At 48.5% G+C, this 16,843-nt stretch overlaps 1 long non-coding RNA gene across 1 annotated transcript in view; it reads left to right on the top strand.

Annotated features, from left to right (window-relative positions):
• Nucleotides 1–10,594, top strand: part of LOC308467808 — a 921,448-nt gene extending 910,854 nt beyond the window's left edge. The window contains exons 2-3 of the long non-coding RNA XR_013981302.1: nucleotides 9,909–10,004; nucleotides 10,517–10,594. This is a non-coding gene — a long non-coding RNA (uncharacterized lncRNA). The remainder of the gene's footprint in view (nucleotides 1–9,908; nucleotides 10,005–10,516) is intronic.
• Nucleotides 10,595–16,843: the final 6,249 nt, after the last annotated feature.

Here is a 16,843-nt window from a genome sequence, read left to right as displayed (position 1 = left end):
TGCCAATCTGTTGAATGACCTCACATCATTCTTTTCTGTCCCAACCCACCAGGCAAATTGGGCCCACCCCAAGACAGGTGCACCGTGGTTTAACCGTAATTGCAAACAAGCCAAACAACATCTTTGTGCTATTTATAATGATTACAAATCCTCAGGGGCGATTACGCTTCCCAAGGAGTACTATCAGGCAAAATCAGCTTACAAATATGTGCAGAAAAAGGCCAAACAGGAATGGCAATTGAACCGCTGGCAAGCACTTATAGCTGCCTCAAGTACCCGTAATTCCCGAAAATTCTGGCTGTTGGTTAACAGAAAATTTAAAAGATACCCCTTAACAGTTATTCCTGCCCCAATTTGGGAATCCTTTCTAAGGAATTATTTTGCCTTACCAGACCTTAATATTAATACAATCGATGGAGTCTATGAGCAGCTCCCTCTTTGGCCACCCACTGACCCGGAAGAAATCCACGGACTTATTTCTAATCTTAAAATCGGAAAAGCCCCCGGTCCTGATCTAGTCCCGGCAGAAGCTATAAAGCTTCATGCTGACTGGTGGGCGAAAATCTTGGCCGCTACCTTTGATGCCGTAAACAACAGTGGGAAGGTACCAAGAATATGGAAGGATGCGATTATTGTTCCAATTCATAAAAAAGGCTCGACAGATGACCCGGGAAATTACAGGAATATCAGTTTATTGTCATTAATCGGGAAAATATATGCACGGTTCTTGTTAACTAAGCTTACTAAGTGGGCCGAAGAGAACAACCTGATTGGGCCTGAACAGGCTGGTTTTAGACCGAATCAGTCAGCGGTTGATCAGATCTTAGTTTTATACCACCTTGCCCGGAAATACTCCTCCCCAAATAGAGGCCAACTTTGTGTGGCCTTTATTGATTTAAAGGCCGCTTTTGACAGCATCCCCAGAGGATTGCTTTGGGGAAAACTAGCCCGATGGGGAATAGACAAAAGACTTTTGTGGCTAATAACTAATCTGCATGACGGATCGGCCGCTCGGGTGAGAATCTCTCCGGCAGGCGACCTCTCAAACTCAGTAACTATCAATAGAGGTGTTCGCCAAGGATGTATCCTTGCTCCGACCCTTTTCAATCTATTTATAAGTGATATGAGGGCGCCTCTGATAGAGGCTCAAGAAACGATCCACGCCCCCCGTCTTGCCCAATATCGTTGCCCCCTTCTACTCTACGCAGACGACGCAGTGATCCTATCCTTTTCAAGAGTCGGCCTTAGGAGGGCATTAAAAATTTTCGATGTTTACTGTAAATCAAATTTTCTTACAATTAACCATGTTAAGTCCAAAGTTCTAATTTTCACCAAGAGTCGAAAAACCTATAATTGGAGAATAGACGGAAAAGCTATTGACCAAGTCTTTAAATTTCAGTACTTGGGAGTCTTCCTCCAACACAACATGGGCTGGAAGGTCCATGTTGCATATGTATTAAACAGAGCTAAAGCCCTTTCCTATGCGCTATTGCGTTTTTTCTTTTCAGATGGGGCTTTCCATATTCCATCAGTGTTAAAAGTTTTCAAGGCAAAGGTGATTGCAACAATAGCTTATGCAGTCCCATTATGGGGGTCCTTTGCTAATCTAACCCAGTTGGAGGTAATCCAAAACCAGCTTTTAAGAAGGTTGTTAAAATTACCCAGGTGTGTAAGCAATACTGCTATACGACTGGAACTAAATGTTACATCTCTAGAAACCACATTATGGAAATGCATCCTCTGTTACTGGTTGGCTTTATGGCATAAACTTCCAAATCTCCACCTGATACAATGCCTCTGGAGAGATGACTTCCCTAGCCCCTGGGCAAAAATAATACATGGGAAACTTGTGTCCCTAGGACTTTCTCCATCCGAACTATTAAAATTGGATTTAACTTCGGCCAAAAGAATTATAACTCACAAATTAGAGGAGATGGATTTACAATTTAATATTGCGACAGGTGGAGGCACCTGTTCGCCGATAAACCTTGGCTTAACTCCACCAACGAAACTTCCATCTTACTTAACTACCTTATCTGTGGTGACGCACAGGTATGCCTTTATAATGGCTAGATTCAATGTTTTCCCATCAAACGTGTTGGGTAACAGACTCTCCAACGGACAGATCTCACTCCTCTGTGACTGTAAAAGCGGATCTATAGAATCGTTATATCATATAATCTTCTGTTGTCCATTACATTCGGCTTCACGGTCCAAGTTTCTGGCCCCATATTTATCGAGAATTGCTGACAGTCCTCAGGAAGCCCAAATAATATACTTATTAAACGACGAAGATACAAGTAGATCCCTTGCAATCGCTAGATACCTGATTAATGTTTTATTTCAAAAGAGGAGAAATGGATCACTGTATGTTTCTGACAGCTTAGCCAAACTTAAGAACCATCAATAAGTGCCAGAACTAAGACGTATACCCCCCAAAATCTGATGGATCGGAATTGCGGTTTACATAGAGGGAGCTTATTGTGTATAGTGTTTACTTAACTAAAGTAAAATTGGTTTTATAAGGGTGTTTTAACTTGGAACTGTTTAAATTGTATTGTTTATGGATAAATTCTGATGTATTGTTTTTGATATGGGCCAATGGCCGTAATAAATCTAAATCTGAATCTGAATCTGACCAGCTTGTTCTCTTGACAGAACTCTATTAGCCTTTGCCCTGCTTCGTTTTGATCTCCAAGGCCAAACTTGCCAGTTGTTCCTTTTATCTCTTGACTCCCTACTTTAGCATTCCAAGCCCCTATAATGAGAAGAACATCCTTCTTTGGTGTCACTTCTATAAGGTGTTGTAAGTCTTCATAGAATTGGTGAATTTCAGTTTCTTCAGCCCCAGTAGTTGGTGCATAAACTTGGATTACTGTGATGTTAAAAGGTCTGCCTTGGATTCGTATCGAGATCATTCTATCATTTTTGAGATTGCATCCCAGTACATCTCTCGCCACTCTTTTGTTGACTATGAGGGCCACTCCATTTCTTTTACGGGATTTGTTCCGATAGATTTATTGCTTTATTGTTTGGCACCCAGCCACGCTTCCCTGCGAGCCTCTGCAGCTTCTGTTTATGCAGTGTGGCTTTGGAGTGGTCGTAAAGCAATTAGCAGAGTTACACAGTGGTGTGTGTCGAAAGAGCAGTAAACAAGTCCCACACGTTTCTTCTGTCCTAATATCCCTTTATTTGCACAAAAGTAGTGTATTTACAATCCATAACAGCCATCAGATTCAAGCTGCATTTTCTCTGCGTCCTTCTGCTTTCGCTTACCACTCAGCTCACAGCATTCCAAGCTGTGTTCTCACGCACAGGATTCTTGCCCACAGTAGTAGATATGATGGTCATCCGAACTGAATTTGCCCATTCCCGTCCATTTTAGTTCACTGATGCCCAGGATGTCAATATTTATTCTTGCCATCTCCTTTTTGACCACATCCAACTTACCCAGGTTCATGGTTCTGTGAGGAGAACCTGAGCTTACAGGGTTAAACAGCTCAGAGTGTACGCTCTGCGTACTGTTGAGAGGAGGGGGGAAATGCTGCGTCATTTCCGAGAGACTCAAGTCTTTGTTCTTTCTCTCTACTTTCGCTTTTGAGGAGAGAGGACGTGTTTTCGCGATGCTGTTCGCTGTGATAGATAATGGATAGTCTGCTGTAAATAAAACTGCTTTTAGCTGCTAAGATCCTGTGTGGACTTTATTTAAGCACACTGAAGAAGGCACTGGAGTGTTTTGCAGGCATTCCTCTTGCCGCTGTCGAAACTCTGCTATGCTCAGATATGTCGGACTTTTGGAATGCAGAGGCCTGCGCAGGGAAGTGTGCCGGACGCTTATCTGAGCAATAAATCAATTATCTGACAGGTTATGGGGGCAGTTAATGCAATTAGAGGAAGCCTGCTTTGATGTGCTGTGTGCTTAGGAAGGCTGAAAACCTGAGAAGCTGTTGTTTTGCTGCCGGAAGGAAAAAGTCCTGTTTTGAGGCTTGGCCTGGAAGAAAAGCAGGGAAGCTGGATGCAATGCTGTGTGCTGCAAAGAGCCACTGGAGGCCTCTCCTTTGAAGCTGGCTGGTACGCGTGAGTACTTCAAAGCCTCAATGGGAGCACTGGGGGAGGAGATGGCTGAGCTCCAGGACTTTTATGATGTCCCGTTTGAAAAGCTCACAACCCAGTCCTGGGATATCTGGGTTAGAAGAGTCAGGGGGTGGTTTTTGGCCACAGGGTTCTGGAGTATAGCCCAGAAGGAGCCGGCCCCACCCATGCCAGTTGCTGCTGAAGAAGGAGGAGCAGAACGGGAGACTGCTTTACTGGAAGATAGAGAGCTGAGAATGCAAAGGGAGCTCTGCATGTTGAGAGCAAGCGTGGACGCTATCCTGTTGCCCCACCTGGAGGGCATTGAGTCGGCTCAGGCCGCCTGGCAGGTGCTGAGGAGCCCTGGGCAGGAGCCCAGGGCCGGGAGAAAGCCGAGAGCAGGCAGGAAGCCGAGAGCCCAGAGGGGGCTGCTGGCCATGTTCCTGAAGTTACAGCTGGGAGTAGCTGCTTTGTCTCCGAGGGGCCGTGTGATGTTGAGGCCTACAACCAGAGTGCTGGGGAGCGTGCAGGCCCAGACTGTGCACCCAAAGGTGGGGGTGCAGGGAACAAAGAAATGGCTGAAGAGGGAGCTGTGAGAGCTGTTGCTACGCATCGCCGCTGTTATCGCTGTGGCTCCCCCTCCCATCTGGTGAGAGAATGTCCAGTGGAGGCACAGGAACAGCCGAAGGCCGTCTCCCGTAGCAACCAGATAAAGAGCTCTTCTTCAAAGCGTGGGAAAGGCAAGCCGAAGGCAGCTGGCAGAGACACTGAATGTAAACATTTGGCAGCCTCTATGGCTGTAGTCAAGAGTTGTCAACAGGATGCTGTGCTGGCTTTTGTGATAGACTCAGGAGCGTCTCATAATCTAGTGCCTTCTGCTGGATTCCTGGAGAACTGCACCTCTGTAAAATCTGGAAAGACTGTCTGTTTAGCAGATGGGACTCGACACCTACTCACGCAGACTGGCTCACTGTTTTGTTCTTTCTTGCAGGACTCAATCCAGGCTTTTGTTGTTCCAGGACTGTCCTGCGCGTTGCTGTCTGTCAGTGCACTTCTTGCTGAGAACTACAGAGTGTGTTTTGAGAACAATAAGTGTTCTATTTCCAAGAATGGACAGCACCTAGTCAGTGTTGAATGTAAAGACAGGTTGTTTGTGATAAATGCTTCTTTTGCAGGTCCAGATGACACGGATGACACGGAGGAGGCTCAAGCGCAGTGTGCCAATGTTCCAGTTCATGATGCGTGTGCACATCTCTGGCACAGACGCATGGCACACGTATCGTGGGGGTCAGTGAAAAGGATCCCAGAGTATACGCAAGGGTGCAAAATGAAATCATGTGCTAAGTTTCTAGATTGCAGAGCGTGCAAGTCCGCAAAGGTGAAAACGTGCACATACCCTAGGTCTGAGAGGGTGACCACTAGGGCTTTTCAATTAATTCATGCAGATTTGTCAGGACCGTTTTCTGTGAGCAGTTTGGGCGGAGCCAAATTTGCGCTGGTTCTGATTGATGACCATACGAGGAACTCCTGGACCTTCTTGCTTCGACGCAAAGATGAAGCTGCGCCGCTAATCAAAGACTGGATTGCGGCTGTGGAACTGCAGTTTTCCGCACGGGTGCAAAACTTTCACAGCAATCGCGGTGGGGAGTTCACCGGGTCTGCACTGCAAAGTTTCTTCCGCAAAAAGGGGATTCAACACAGGTTGACTTCTCCACACAGTCCCCAACAGAATGGGATCGCGGAACGCAGAAACAGGACTCTAGGGGAGATGTCCGCAGCTCTTTTGTTTGATGCCGGGCTCCCACAGTGTTTTTGGGGGGAGGCTTGGCGAACGGCCAATTTTATTCTGAACAGGTCGTTCAATTCAGTGGTAGGTGACACACCGTACTTCTTGCTTCATGGCAAGAAACCGAAAGTGCACTACTTCCGCGTTTTTGGCTGTGAGGCTTGGGTCCCCATACCAAAGGCCAAACGCAAGAAAGGTGAACCCAAGTCCCAAAAGATGATTTTTTGTGGGTATGAGCCAGGGACCAAGGGGTGGAGGTTTGCGTATCCATCAGGGAATCGGTCCAGGATTCTGCTCAGCAACAGTGCTGAATTCTGTGAGCAGAGCGGCTGGGCAAGGATACATGGGAACCCTGACATCCTGTCAGAGAGTCTGCTAGACTCTGCTGATGAAGGAGAGGAAGAGGTTGAACCTGCTACTGAGGCTCAGAGTCCAGACCCAGTGCAGGCAGAGGGGAGAACTTCTCCCAAGGCTGTGAAGTTTGAGCAACGCAGTGCTCCATCTTCCCCCACAGGTTCGGCTGAGAAGTCCAGAAGGCGCAGTAAGTCAGAGGGGGAGCTCTCTGATGCCAAGGACGTTCTGGCTGGCCCTAGTGGGTCAGAGGGGGTTCCTGAAGTAGTGCTGCGCCGTTCAACGAGGAAGACCAAGGGGAAACCTCCTGAAAGGTTTGCCGTCACTAGTGTGTGGGTCAGAATGGCACAGTGTGAACCCGAGAGTTTTGAGGATGTCCAGAAACTGCCTCAAGAAGAAGCCAGGAAATGGCATGAGGCGATGCAGAAGGAGATGAACTCAATGGAGTCTCTAGGTGTGTTCTCCCTCACGAAGTTGCCGGTGGGTGAAAAGGCAGTGGGTAGCCGCTGGGTTTACCGTCTTAAGCCCACAGCGACAGGAGAACCGCAGTACAAGGCCAGATTAGTGGCGAGAGGATTCACGCAGCGCAGGGGGTTGCATTATACGGAGATTTATGCGCCCACGTGTAGGAGTGAATCTCTACGCTTGGTCTTGGCCATCGCTGCACAAAGAGGTTTGCTGGTGCATCACTTTGATGTGGATGTTGCTTACTTGAACTCAGACCTCCAGGAGGATCTGTACATGCTTCCTCCTCCAGGGTTTGAGGGCAATGAGCGAGGTACTGTGTGGAAACTTCACAAGTCAATTTACGGCCTGAAGCAGTCGGCCAGGAATTGGAACTTGTGCCTGAATGAAGCTTTGGAGAAGCTAGGTTTCAGGAAGAGTCTTGCTGACAGTTGCCTGTTCCTTAGAGGATCAGGAGACTCACAGGTACTGGTGTTGTTTTACGTTGATGACATCATCCATATTGGAAAGGCAGACAAACAGGTGCAGAAGTTTGCCAAAGAGCTTGGGAAACGGTTTCAGCTCAAGAACCTGGGTGCAGTAAAGATCTACCTAGGTGTCCAGATAGCGAGAACTGAGGATGGTAGCTTCTTGCTCAGTCAGAAAGGTAAGATTGAGCAGTTGCTTGAGAAGTTCAGAATGTCCGATTGTGCAGGAGTTCGGACACCCATGGAGACGAACTTCGTGAAAGATAGCCAGCAAGCAGAGAGTGCTGAGTTTGAGAATGCTGAGCTCTTTCAGTCAGCTCTAGGTAGTCTGTTGTATCTGTCCCAATGGAGCAGACCAGACATTGCCTTTGCTACCAACCTGCTAAGTAGGGAAGCGTCAAAGCCCAGTGTGAGTGCTTGGCACGGTATCAAGCGGGTACTACGATACCTGCAGCATACCAAAGACTTCTGTCTTAAGCTGCCAGCTGAAGGTGAGGCGAAGCTCACATGCTATGCGGACAGTGACTGGGCGAATTCGCAGGACCGCAAGTCTGTGTCTGGGTTGATGGTAAAGTTTGGGAAGTCACTGGTTGGGTGGAAGTCCCAGAAGCAAAGTCTCATTGCGCTGTCTTGTACTGAGGCTGAATTCAGTGCACTGTCAGATTTGTGCCGGGAACTAGAGTTCTATAGATGCTTGGTGCAAGAGATCTATGGGGATTGTAGCTTGCCCATCACGGTTTGGGAAGACAATCAACCTTGTTTGAAGTTGGCTGAATCTGCGCAATTTAAGGCCAGAACCAAGCATCTGGACATACGTTTCCAAAATGTGTGTCAGAGTGTTCAGTCAGGTTTGATACGACTGAAATACTGTGCCAGTCACAGTAACCTGGCCTATGGATTTACCAAACCTTTAAGCTTCCAGCGTCATGGGGAGTTTTGTGGTGGTTTGGAGTTGGGGGTAAGGTCTGTACTTACTTTCTCCACAGTAGCGCAGAGCGAGAGGGGGTGTGAGGAGAACCTGAGCTTACAGGGTTAAACAGCTCAGAGTGTACGCTCTGCGTACTGTTGAGAGGAGGGGGGAAATGCTGCGTCATTTCCGAGAGACTCAAGTCTTTGTTCTTTCTCTCTACTTTCGCTTTTGAGGAGAGAGGACGTGTTTTCGCGATGCTGTTCGCTGTGATAGATAATGGATAGTCTGCTGTAAATAAAACTGCTTTTAGCTGCTAAGATCCTGTGTGGACTTTATTTAAGCACACTGAAGAAGGCACTGGAGTGTTTTGCAGGCATTCCTCTTGCCGCTGTCGAAACTCTGCTATGCTCAGATATGTCGGACTTTTGGGATGCAGAGGCCTGCGCAGGGAAGTGTGCCGGACGCTTATCTGAGCAATAAATCAATTATCTGACAGGTTCTTACATTCCAGGTTCCTATGCAATATTTTTCTTTACAGCATTGGACTTTCCTTTCGCTTCCATGCATATCCGCAACTGAGCGACCTTTCGGCTTTGGCCCAGCCGCTTCATCAGCTCTGAATCTACTTGTACTTGTCCTCCACTCTTCCTCAGTAGCATGTTGGACGCCTTCCGACCTGAGGGGCTCATCTTCCAGCGTCATAACTTTTATATGCCTGTTGTCTTTGTCCATGGAGTTTTCTTGGCAGGGATACTGGAGTGGCTTGCCGGTTCCTCCTCCAGGTGGATCACGTTTGGTCAAAACTTTCCACTATGACCTGTCCATCTTGGGTGCCCTGCTCGGCATAGTTCATAGCTTCTCTGAGTTATTCAAGCCCCTTCGCCACAGCAAGGCAGTGATCCACAAAGGGGGTTTATATCTTAGACCTTCTAATTCTCCTAACACCAGGAATTGACCAGATGGTGCAGGATGCCCCCCCCCCAAGTATCTGTTAGAAGCAGATTTAGGAGTGGGGGGGGTGGAAGCACCTACTGGTGGGGAGCACACTTATTCTGGGGATGCTTCCTCCTCCTCCTCCTCTTCCCACTTCTCCCTGGGGCCTCAAGATGAGAAGTCAGGCTGGAAGTCTCCTCGGAGAAGACAAAGGAGCAAGCATGGCTGCCTTTACTCTTCTCCAGAACAGTTAGTTGGACTAGAAACCTTTCCCATCCCAGTTCTGCAGTGGTTTTCAAGCAGTGTGCTGTGGCAGCTGAGGTGCCTTGAATGATGGTCAGGGGTGCCGCGGGAGACACTGGCCTCTGTCCCTCTTTCCTTCCCTCCCTCCTCGGATGCCATCTCTGCCTCCCCAAGGCTTGCCCAGCTGTTCTCCCCCCAAGAATGGTGCCTCTGGGGCTGGCCAGGGGGTGTGGGCTGCCAAGAGCTGAGGCGGCCTCAGAGGAAGCAAGCAAACTGGCGAGGGGCCCTTGCTGTTGGGAATGGACAGGCAAGTCCCAGGCCCCTGGGGGGCAGCGGGGGCAGCTCAGAGACCAAGAGGAGGACTCCTAAGGAGAGGGGAGAGGAGAGGAGGCTGAGAGAGCACTCCGCAAGGGAGGCTGTTGGAGAAAGGGGGAGGGGAGGCAAGCTCGGCAAGCAAGGGGGGACCTAACTCCTCTCCTGAGCCCCACAGGGGTGCCACAGAAAGAAGGGAGTTGGTCCAGGGAGCCATGGACCCAAAAGGGTTGAAAACCTCTGTACTTTTATTTCCTCGAGTAAATTATTTTGCTATTATAGCAAGGCCACTGGACCCAAGAAGCCAGTATAATATTCATCTCCTCTCTTTGTGTCTCAATCAAAGCTGAGTTTTCCCTTTTCTTGTCAGGGAGAGATCTGTCGCCGCCTGGAGATTTGGAGGAAAGAGAGAGGGGAAATTCTGGCCTATCAAGCAGACCTGGACAAGGAAAGCAAAGACCTCCTTGTAAGTGTCACTATTGTTACTATTGAGGGAACAAGCACTTTAAGAAGCAAGTCAGGACTGAGGAGGGATGGGGAAATCTGCCCATTTCAACTTCTCCCCATTTCTCCTTTTTCCATATCAGTTTGTTATATTTATTATTCTGAATCAAATGCTAGGGTGTCTACCTTCTCGTATAAATATTTTGATACGTGCTTTACCCTCATAAATACATTTTTTTTGTGAACATTACCTGGCTGGGTCAACCTTGAAAAATTCAGAGGTGTGAATTTCAAAAGATTGCTGTTTCGGTCTTCATATTTTTCCAAGAATTGCGAATTAGGTAAGTTCACCTTTGAATGCAGCTAAATGGAGTTTATTTCCCATTGTTGTTTATTATGTGAAAAGCAGTCAAGGAGAAGCCTGAGGACTTGTGAGCTGAGAGGGTGGAAGCAGTTCAATTCAAATCATAATTCTCTTGCTGATGTTTTGAAGGCTGACCATCTTCCTCACTCAGACCTCCTCTTTTCTTGCAGAAATTAACAGAAACGGAGAGGCTGAAGACTGTGGAGAAGTTCAGACAACTGTGCCAGTTCCTGGAAGAAGAAGAAGAAGAAAAGCGTCTGCTGAATCATGTGGAAGAGGTGGAGAAGGAGATTGCAGGGAGAAGGGATGAGCAGCTGGCCGGACTCTGCAGGAAACTCTCCTCTCTTGAGAGGATCATCCAGGTGATGGAGGAAAAGGGTCAGCAGCCAGCGAGTGAACTGCTGCAGGTAAGACGGTAGCAGGAGCAGCCCAAGGCTCCAGGGAAAGGCTGCCTCCCATCCTTTCTGTGCCCCTTTCATGTACGCAAGGAGTGTAGGGGCTCAGTTGACGGAGCCTCGAGTCAGGTTTGTAATGGACAGGAACACCCCAGAGACCTGGGATGCTGAACTCACCTGAATGCCGACTAGAGATTCTTCAGTCTTCTTGATGGAACGGGAGGGGATTTTCTGCTCCTTGCTGATGATTTGCCTCCGAATGCCTTCCCGCTGGGCAATGCTGCCTTCTTGCCCTGCCCTGGGCTTCACCAAGGATGCAGTCAGGCCTCCTTCTGACATGAGCCAATCTCTTGACCAAGCTTCTCTTCCCGTTCCCTCTAAAACTTCTGGGTTGATCCCCTTCCCCATAGATACTGATCGGCCCAAAATGGTGCTCGGTCACAGTGACCAAAGAGCAAGACAGAAGGACTCATCCAGACTACACCATCTTCTCCACTCACAATCCCATATGGCCAGACGTACAAGTGCTTCTGAAGTGCTTTAAGGAGGCTGAGAAGGCTGACATACTGGCAAAGGCAGGAGAAGCGCTATTACGGAATGATTACCAGAGGTCCCTGTCTCCCGGGGACAGTCCCCGGATTTACGAATCTGTCCCCAACAAAATCTGTCCCCTGAATGTCCCCGGATTTTCTATAAGGTCCCCAGATTTATATTTTAAGTGTTGTAGATTTATTAGTAGGGAAGGAATGTTGCGTGATTGGTTCAACGGCACAATACACATCATATGGGGACTTCCGGCGAGGCAAAATGGTGGGTGCCATGGTAATGAGCAGCTCCTGAAGCCAGCCAGAGCCAACTGCACTACCAGGCTGGCTCCGGGATGCTGAGACTGCCGCTACCACTTCCACTGCCAAGGGGGGAACCAGGGATGCCCGGTGCGTCAACTGGGGGAACCACTGACACACACCCCCAGGACCCAAATCGAGGCAGGAGCGAGAGCGCCCAGCCACTTGGCCGACTGCCCAGTGGTGCTCCAGGGCCAGTAAAAACCCCGGAGCCAACCCAGGGAGGAAGAAAGGAGAAGGAGAAGGAAGAGAGAGAAAGAGGAAGGTGAAAAAAGAGGGGCGGCCCTGAGGAGATTTCACCCCTCCCATATCCAAGAATCTGCTGATGTTCTCTGCTGATTCTCCAGAGAGGAGGGGCGGTTTTCTGCTCACTACTTATTCCGCTCCAGCCTCACATTAAAGTGTTGGAGAGAGAGAGACTGAGTGTTAGAGAGAGATCGTGTGTATAGATAAGGTTGCTGCTAAGAGCAGCTGCAGACACTCAGTGCAGTTCAGCATTTTCATTTAGACCTCATTTCGCTCTGTATATAGTTGTGTATTATAGTTGTAGATAGAATAAAGAATATATTCTACAGAGCTGCTCTCCGAGTCGTTTTTGCTGTGCTATACTCTGCTATACTCTGCTGTGCGACGACTGTCTTCTTGCTGGAGTGAATCCGGTGCTCACAACTCTAAGCTGTGAGTCCACAGCACTTTGACCTGTTCCTGTGCAGAAGGTGGTCTCTGGAAGTGCTACCCAGCTCGCCTAGCCCACTCGGGGCTAAAGTGGATGAGTCCAGTCCGTGGCACTGGCTCAAGGGCGATGCTGACAGGCCCGACCTTGCCATGCTAGTGTCGCTGAGGAAGAGAGGTAGGAGAGCACCAGAAGGGCAAGGGCACGGGGCCGAGCCCAGGCCCGACCCAAGCCTACTCCATGGCAGATAGCACTCCAAGAGATCAGGCTGGGGCGCAGAGGAAGGCAAGAGGAGAGGAAGGCAGAGGAAGGCAAGAAGACAGAGGAGACAAAAAAGAGAAGATATTACTTCTTATTTGTTTAAAAAAAGATTTTTTTAAAAATAACATTTTTTTCTCTTTTGAAAAAAAAAGTGTCCCCGGATTTTTTGAAAAAAAAATCTGGTAACCTTACCTTAAATCCTAACCTTCTAATTCCAAGTCTCTTCTTTCTCAATATCCCCCATTCCGTTAACCGCACCAAGCAACAAGCTGTAAAATACAAGTTTTAAGCACAAGCTTTCCTTTGCATCTCGCAGAACTTTCAATGTAATTCATGTTTTTTTTCACCTGTCCTACAAACTTAGGTCTTTTCCCATCCTTTAAATGGGAAATCAGTAGTCAAGCCATACTTTTTGGTAAAACGTTCATGTGGATCCCGGAAGTCCTACCTGAGAAGAACAATGGGAGTTTCCGCCAGCACCAGCCGCTTCTCCTTCTGCAAGCAGCACCACCCGAATTCCCACCTGGGATGAGCCTCTTGACACACTAAACTGAGCTGTCGAAGAAAGACTGGGGTGGGCGGCAAGTGGGAGGGGGAAGTCGTGCGCTTCTGTCCCGTGAGAAAAGTGTTGGGCTCTGTCTCTCCAGTTGTGCTTCCTCGGTTCAGAGGTGGACTATAGCAGCTGGGCTGGGCTGCCACAAAGCCCATCAAGGCCACAGGCTGCTAGCATGACTCATCCCGGCTTTCTCATCCGAGGGAAAGGGATGCACGGTCTTAAATGCTGGACTTGGCAACTTGGCTGAACTACCTTGGGCCAGTCCTTGGGCCAGCTTAGCCTCCCTCACAGAGGGTTATTCTGAAGATACACTCAGGAAAACACCCAAGGCCATGGACATGGGGAGGGAGACCAGGCTGGCAGGAACGAAGAGGGGGCATGAAGAAGAAGAATGAGGAGAATGGGGTCTGGAAAGGGGGTGGTGGGGAGTGATACCCCCCCAGCCGCTCCAGGATGGGAAGTGCGTCCCAGGGGAAGTGGGATTCAGGTGGAGGGGGAGGTCAGGGTGGGTGGGGGTTGCCAGGAGCAGCACGATGTCCCTCGAACCCCCGGGTTCCACTCTCCAGGCAGGCGCCCAACGTGGCCAGCTGGCAAGGGTTCTTTCTTACTCCAGCCTTGGTGTGCAGATCCCAGGTTCTGCCCCAGATCTCTGGAGCGGAAAGGCTCTTGGGCATGAATATGAAAGGCAGCATCTGTCAGAATAGGTCATACTGAGCCAGTACAGATGAACGTGACTATTGGTTTGCTTCCTGGGCATCCCAGAACTGTGAAGGTTGCCTCAGCTGTTGAACAACACAGCTAAGGAAGAAGGAGTGGAGCGTCTTGGGAGGAGCATAGCTCCCATTCCCTTCCAAACACAGACAGGACAGTGTGGTGGCACCCAGGGAACAGTTGCAGCAGTCAGATGGCTGGCTAAAATACACACCATTGCAGTATTTTTGAATGAGATTCATTCTGAATCAGCCAGTTAGTGAACTTGGTGCTACTGTGCAACAAACCCACTGCAAAATTGCTCTTTCCCGCACACTTCCAGGTCCCTCCAGCTGGGCTTTTTGAGTGTGATGGATTTTTTTTCTCACTCCAGAGCAGTTTGTGTTTAAGCTGAAGGTCACCAGGAAAGCAAGTGAGTCTAAAAATTTTGCATTTGTTATATAATAAGGTTTTAATAACTCTAATAATTACTAACTGTGTGGAAATGACTGGAAAAAAGAAAAAAAAGGAAATTCAAGGCTTTCGACTCTTGGTTTCCTGGAAGAAGATCAAAAGACTCCCCTGGACTAGAAGAGACATCTCATTAACAACTGGAGAAATGCCAAAGAACTTTGGATATCTGCTTGGGAGGTTTCTGACGCAGTATTAATGTAACAAGGAGCCAGGAATGAAACCGAAAGTAGACTGACCAGCTAGCTGAATCAAATTATATTGCTATGGGGTGGGGAAAAACCTCTAACATTTTACTTTTCAATACTTGTACTTCCAGGGTGAATTGAATGGGGGGGGGGGTTGGAGGAGAGGCAGAAAGAAGAGCTAACTTGTCCGTGGCTAGGGGGCGCAATCTGGATGGTTCTGCCGGGGCGCAAGATAACCTAACAACTGCTCTGCGCCTCTGGACCAATGCAGGGGTGGATGGTGCTCATTGGGACTGGTAGGGTGGAAGGCAAGGAGGCCAACAGTAGATGGCGCCAGAGCCAAGGAGTGGCAGAGTCAATGTGTTCTGTATCTGAGATGGAGTGGGAAGGGGCTGGCAGCCACCGCAGCCATCCCCTGTCTGCCCTCATGGACCGGCCAGAATCCACTGGGCAAATGCTCATCTTGCCAGAGTCTGGGTCTTCTGCCCTCGAAGTACAGAACTTCTGCTGTTGCTCTCTCAGAAACTGTGCCCAGGTGGGATGTTTCGTTTTTCGTAGCTGCTTCATCCCTGAGGAAGTTGGAGGTGACGCAACTCCTGCATCTCTGACGTGGGAAGGTTTGGAGGTATAACAAATTCCACCCTTCTTCCTTGGCTCCGTGGAAAGAAGGCATCTTTACATTTTGCGCGCATTTCACAGGCCAGGAGCTAAGCACCCCTTCCTGAGGGGGAGAAGAGGCCCAGAAAAGATGAGCCCTTCCCAGCCCAAAGGCGTTCCCCTGAGATTCAGCTTCCGGGCTATGGCTAACCAGGTTAGGAGCAGGAATATTGGGAGCAGGAAGGAACTGATGTCATCTGCCAGAGCAGCTGGCTAATTGAAGGGAATGAGGTGATAACAAGGCTTTCAAATCTGAACTCGTGTTTGCGGCTGATTAGGATAGAGGGAGGTGGAGAACAAGGGCAATTGGAAGCAGACTCTGGGTAGTTTGTTCCTTTTCTTTGTTCGGGTTCCTATGTCACACCGGCAGTTTAAATGGCAACACTCCTTTGCAAGATTGTCCGCCTTTTTAATTGTTTGTTATGGAAAATCAATAAAATGATAAGTTGCCCCTGCCAAAGGGTTGCATGACATCAGGCTGAAGACTTTTTGTTAAAGTTCAGGTGTGCTAAAAGTTGAACCTATGCTGGTGTGTGTGTGTCCGTCCGTCTGTCCATGTGGCCGCTGTGTATTCAACATTCCACCCACTCCAAAGAATCCTAAGAACCTTAGTTTTCCTTTCACAGTGCTATGATTCCCAGCACCCTTAACAAACCATTGTTCCCAGGACTTTTTGGGTGTGGGTGGGAGGAGATGTGCTTTACATGTGCGGTGTGCAGGCATCTCTCAGCACATGTGTGTGGGGATTCAAGACTAACTCTTATGCTTTTCTTCCTTAGACCAGCTTGACGTTGAACGAGAGGTTCTCTGGGTTGAGGAACACACGCCATTTCACAGCGAAGCAGAACACGGGCCGAATGGTCACTCTGCCATTGCATTCAGTGAAGTCAGATTGGCTTTGCAAAGGAGCTTGCCCTGAACCCAGTTGGCTGCCTGCCTCTGGCTGGCTGGTGGCTGGGCATCACCAAAACACAAAGAGACAGCCCCATGCAACCTCACACCCAAAGATTTCTGCCCAGGTGCTTGGATGGTTCCAGCCAAGATGGCGTCGTTAGTGGAAGCATTGACTTGAGCTCCGCAGCAGTTGTGCGGATTTTTATTAGTTTTTATTAGTTTTATCAGTTTTTATTCAGCTTTTATCAGCCTCAGTATTTTATCTACAACATTTGGCAGCTGCTCTTTAACTAATATATTCACAAGGCTTGAGTTAAAAGCTCAAGTTAAAAGTCTTAGAAAAAGGAAGAGGGGGAGGAAAAACGCCGAGAAACAAGGAGCAGCTGAAACTGAAGGCAAGTTCTGCTTCATTTTATCCCCTGGCACAAGCCCTATTACTTTGCTGCAGTAAACCATTCTGATTTATTAGTCATTTATAACTTCTTTGAGGGTGACGAGGGTACTGGAGACAGCCTCGGTATTTCTGCTCGCAAATATAAGGGGGAAGGCACCACAGGACAGAAGTGTTAAAAGCCCTAAAGCTGAGAACTAAAGACGGAAAAGGGAGTAGAAACCCTAGAGGCCCACCGAGATAAGGGACAAGCATGAAACCTTGCTTGTAAAACAACCCTCCCCACCTTTCGAAGGTGGGAAACTGGAAGATAAACATAATCCATCTTGTGATTGAGCCAAGTGAAGTCAAAAAAAACCCAGGACTAAGAGATTCCAGCAAACTGCTCCCAATTACCTTTTTCCACGCTCAACATGGTCCTTACAAGAAAGAACTATATGGACCTGGGATTTGCACCAATATCACCTCAGGGGGAG

The sequence above is a fragment of the Podarcis pityusensis genome (genome assembly GCF_964106645.2).
Source record: "Podarcis pityusensis genome assembly, chromosome: W".
Classification (NCBI taxonomy): domain Eukaryota; kingdom Metazoa; phylum Chordata; class Lepidosauria; order Squamata; family Lacertidae; genus Podarcis; species Podarcis pityusensis.
This window is presented reverse-complemented; position numbering and strand designations above follow the sequence as displayed.